This window comes from Gossypium arboreum, chromosome 9 (genome assembly GCF_025698485.1).
Source record: "Gossypium arboreum isolate Shixiya-1 chromosome 9, ASM2569848v2, whole genome shotgun sequence".
Lineage (NCBI taxonomy): Eukaryota > Viridiplantae > Streptophyta > Magnoliopsida > Malvales > Malvaceae > Gossypium > Gossypium arboreum.
Window position 1 is genome coordinate 63,339,995 of NC_069078.1, and position 5,198 is coordinate 63,345,192.

General features: G+C 33.1%; 1 non-coding gene across 1 annotated transcript; it reads left to right on the forward strand.

Annotated features, from left to right (window-relative positions):
- The first annotated feature begins 4,750 nt into the window (after positions 1-4,750).
- On the forward strand, positions 4,751-4,857 carry LOC128280993 (small nucleolar RNA R71). The gene has a single exon (XR_008271210.1). It is a non-coding gene; the product is annotated as a small nucleolar RNA R71 (small nucleolar RNA).
- The last annotated feature ends 341 nt before the right edge of the window (positions 4,858-5,198 follow it).

The window sequence follows — 5,198 nt, forward strand, 5'->3', positions numbered from 1 at the left end:
GAAGCTGGCGATTCCATCTTGGAAATAGCAAAATAGTCTTCAACCACATTTGGAGATTTAGTAGCATCGAAGTTATTAAAAGTTGCCTCGTCATCAAAAATTTATTTCATCTGAGTATTCCGTTGCTACTTCTGGAGTCGTTGAGGATATGGCAATGGTTGAATCTTAGCTTTAATCGGACAACTCTTCTGTAGAAATTTTTCTATATCCAACAAGGGTGTTAGGTAATCAGAACTAACTGGTTTAGAGTTTAGCTCATCAAGGATCACTGTATTTGACTTTTTTGGAACAGGAGTTTCAACACTCAGTTGAACTTCCTCTTTGCCTTAAGCTACAATACGCTTATCTTCAAGCTCGATAGCTTTGGGTTTCAATGTCTTCCCACTTTGTAAAGTGACGATTTTGCAATGCTCTTTGCTCGTGCTTCTCAGATTTTTCGTATCACTTGACCAAATACTTTGGGGTCTACTTTTGAGCTTACTGGCTAGCTTCCCTACTTGGTTTCTTAAATTCTTCAATGTTGCTACTTGGCTTTGAATTAGTTCATTATTCTTCGCTATGTATGCCTTTAACAAATTCTCAAGATTACTTGAAGATTCAGTTGGTGTGGGTTGTTGCACTTGTTGAGAATATTTTGGCAGATAATATGGTCGAAATGACATAAAATAGTCACTATGGTCCGCCCATTGATTACTCCATGGAGAAATTGGATGATTTTTCCATGAAGAGTTGTAAGAATTTGACTGTGGAACCTTCTAATTTTGATTTCCTATGTAATAGCCTGAATTTCAACGATGTCAAAAATAGTGGTTCGAGACCATCAAATCTGACAAATGAACTCGTAGATTATATTATTTAATATTTACGAGTCAAATGTAGTTTTTAAAAGATTTTTGGAATAGTAAATTGTGTTTTTATAAAGATTTATTTGGTCAAGAAATTGAGAAAAAGAGGTATCGAGATCTCGATCTTATAAACCGAGCCATAAATATTTTTATAAATATTTATAGAATGTCAATAAGGTAGTATTAAAATTTTGTTAGAAAATTTTGACGTTTGGGTGGTCAATTAAATAAAAGGGATTAAATTAGAAAATGTGTAAAAGTTGCTAAAAGGATTAAATAGCTCAATTGTCAAATGAGGAAGGACCTAAAGTGAAAATAAGCCCAAAGGAGATATTTTGGGCGGCAATAGCTGAGAAAAATAAGGAAATGGGTGAAATAAGGGCAAAATTGGAAAATTGCCAAAATTTGCTAAATAAAAATGGGACTAAATTGGAATATCTAGAATTCTCTTCATTTCTCTTCATATTCATCAGCTAAAAACAGCCATGGAAGGGGTTCAAGCTGGTTTTCATGCTCTAGCTTCATGTAAGTTTAATTCTTGCTTTCTCCTTGAAATTTCTATGTTTTGGAATTTTACAATTGGGTCCAACTTACTATTTCATTAGTTTTGATTCCTTGGCTAATTTTTAAAGTTTTTATGGATGAGTGCTGAAATAATATGATGAATAATCATATAATTGAAGCTTTACTTTTGGTATATGATGATTTTATCAAGTAAAATTGATGGAAAATTCATTTTAGGACCTAATTAAGAAAGAGTTTGGAATTAATGTCTAATGCTAAAGTTCTGATTTTTAGGGGTTATGAAGAAGTTTAAAATGATAGACTAAAGTATTAGTTGAGAAAAATTAGCTCAATTGAGGGGTTAATTGAGCAAGGACTGAATTGTATAAACTGTGAAAATTGGGGCAAAATGGAAATCAACATTTTTCATTAAAACTGTTTTGGACAGCAGCAGTAGTGTAACTTTGAAAAATCATCAAAAATTGTAGAAATCGAATTAGAGGATGAATAAAATATGAAATTAAATCTTATTGAGTCTAGTTTCTTATAAAAGAAACTATGTAAGCAGTGGAATTGTGAATCATGAGATATAATAAATTTTATGAGACAAGGTCAGAATGATTTTGGATTCTCCTGTTTTGACTTTGGAAAATCATAAAAAAATTGGAGAAAAATAATTACAGGCTTAAATTTAAATGTTTAGAATCCTTAATGAGCCTATTTTCCATAGAAACAAACGAAAACATCATTTGAATCTTGTACGAGGATATAATTAATTTTTAGTGAAGAAGAGTCGGAACTATTAGACAGCAGAATAGGGGTAACTTTAAAGAATAAACTGTACTTATTGGCTAAACTAAAAATTCTGAAAATTTTATGGTAAGAATATATATGAGTCTAGTTTCAAGGAAAATTATCATATCTTAATTTGGAGCTATATAGCTCCAGATATAAATAATTTAGTGACTATGACACAGATGGACAGCTTGAATATTCATAAAAGTAAATAATAAAGATTATAGATAATGTTACTTACAAGTGTGTTATATACATTAAGGATGTGGAATGGAGAGGAGGAGGAGGAAAATATATATGAATATCCAGCTAGCATGGCTAATTTGCATGTTTTAGGTTTAAGGACCTGAATTGAATAAAAGTAAAACTTCAGGGGTAATTTTGTAAAATGTCAAAATGACCAAATTGAAGGAATGAATTTTTTATTATCTAAATTAATAAATTGAATGAAATTTTCAATTTAAGATCGGGTGAAAATTGGGAAAATGGTAAATTACCAAAATGCCCTTAATCTTGATATTTCGCAATTTCGCCAAGTAAGTTCGTGTAACTTGAATTATATTCTTAAATGCTTGAAGTGCATGTTTTTATATGAATATGATTTGAATGCTCATTATATGGAAATTTATGAAACATTGATATATTTGAAAAAAAAAGGGAAAAAAATCACGGTTGTATGGCGTGAAAATTCGATGGATCTCGAAAAGGAATTGACGGTAAAAGGATCTACCGGACGGGTGATCCTATCTGATATAGCCCCAAGAATATGTGGAAAATGGATTTAGCCCGGACGGGTAATCCGAATTAGGGTCTGATTTAACTCGACTGGTAATTGGATCCAAGCTCATTAGAGTAATTGTCGTTGCAAGGGATTTAGCCTGGCCGGTAATCCCAACAATACTCTATGAGTTTATATTACAGGGGATTTAGCCTGGACTGGTAATCCCACTGTAAGGATGAGGTTCGCGGGAGTGTGCTCTCTGATATGGAATGTGTAAGACCATGGTTGAAAGATACCATGGCAACCTGATATGAAATGTGTAAGACCATGGTTGAAAGATACCATGGCAACGCGATATGGAATGTGTAAGACCATGGTTGAAAGATACCATGGCAACCTGATATGAAATGTGTAAGACCATGGTTGAAAGATACCATGGCAACGTGATATGAAATGTGTAAGACCATGGTTGAAAGATACCATGGCAACGTGATATGAAATGAATAAGACCATGGTTGAAAGATACCATGGCAACCTGACATGAAATGAGTAAGACCATGGTTGAAAGATACCATGTCAACATGACGGGAAAATGAATAAGACCATGGTTGAAAGATACCATGGCAACATGATAGAAAACGAGTAAAACCATAGTTGAAAGATACTATGACATCATGTCGAAGATAAATAAGACCGAGGAAGAGAAACGCCAAGATATCTATTGAACAATCGATATTCAGGTAATATGTATAAGATGGAATGGTTATACGAAATGGTTGTGTGAAATGTTTACAGGAATTGGTCATATGGAAATATATGTACAAAATAGTTGTATGAAATAATTAAGAAGATAGATAAATGAAATAAGTATGGGTACATGGAATTTAATTTATGTTAAGTTTAATACGAACTATTACCGAAATAAATATATACAAGATATAAGGAAATAATGGTGCATGAAATATTGACATAACGAAATGAATGATATATGCTTTGAAGAAACAAGAAGAGAATAATATATTTTGTGATATGTACATATATAATTATCTTTGATATGTTGATACAAGGAAATTATGTAAGTTGAGACTATTATTAAATTCAAGTGTGATATGTTGAGAAAATAGGTATATTAATGTTGAATTTATATGAAATATGTGCAAGTATACTAATAATGTTGTTGTTTAACGCTTAGACAAGTGCCAAGCTATTGATTGAATGGTAACATGTTTAATTATAAGGAGCATTGAAATGGTAAGTACTTAGATGAAAATATAATTTAAGATTTTGTGAAAATTTTTATGATCTCGATTTTATTCCAGTTGGTTTCTAATGTATGTTTTGGGCTTCGAGAGCCCAATGCAGAGACGTTATGATTATTTCAAAATATGAATAATAAATGACTTAAAATTATCTGAAAATGTTCAGTAAACTCCGGTAATGCCTCGTACCCTATTCCGGCAATGAATACGGGTAGGGGGTGTTACATCCCATGTAATATTTTGACTCTTGATTTGATGGGAAATTTTCAAAGAAATGGCCTGCTCCACAGTATTCACAAGAAATATCCTCGAACTAGTTTGGTTGCTGACCTATCAGATTACCATTGAAACCATTAACAGTTATGTTCTTAAGAATAGAAGACATAGAGGATACCTGGGCTGCCAAAGTAGCAAGTGTGTCCACTTCATGTACTCCTACTGCTCGTCTTTCTGAGGCTGCTCGGTTGGTTGGCCTCTGATAGTTATTGCTGGCAATTCTTTCAATAATCTCACAAGAATTTGTATAAGACGTAGAAAGAAGGGCTCCATTTTCTGAAGCATCCACCATCATTCTAGTATGAATATTGAGACCAATATAGAAAGTTTCCATTTGAACGCAGAAAGGAATGCCGTGATAAGGGCACTTTCGTAATAAATCCTTGAATTGCTCCCATGCCTTATATAAAGATTATTCGTCAAGTTGCTGAAATAAAGTGATTTCATTTCGGACCTTGGTGGTTAAAGATGGAGGGAGATATTTTATTAAGAAACATTCAACCAACTCTTGCCTTGTAGTTATGGAACTAGATGGTAGGGAGTTCAACCACGGTCGTGCTCTATCTCTTAAGGAGTATGGAAATAATCTTAGTCTCAAGGCATCCTTTGTCACCCCGGCTAGTTTAAATGAGTCACTCACTTCCATGAATAGTCGAATATGAAGATGTGGATCTTTAGTAGGAATCCCACTAAATTGACCCATATTTTGAAACATTTGGAATATGACCGGCTTTAGCTCGAATTGTTGTGCCTCAATTTTGGTTCTCCTAATACTCGGATTGAGCTCGTTGAATAGAG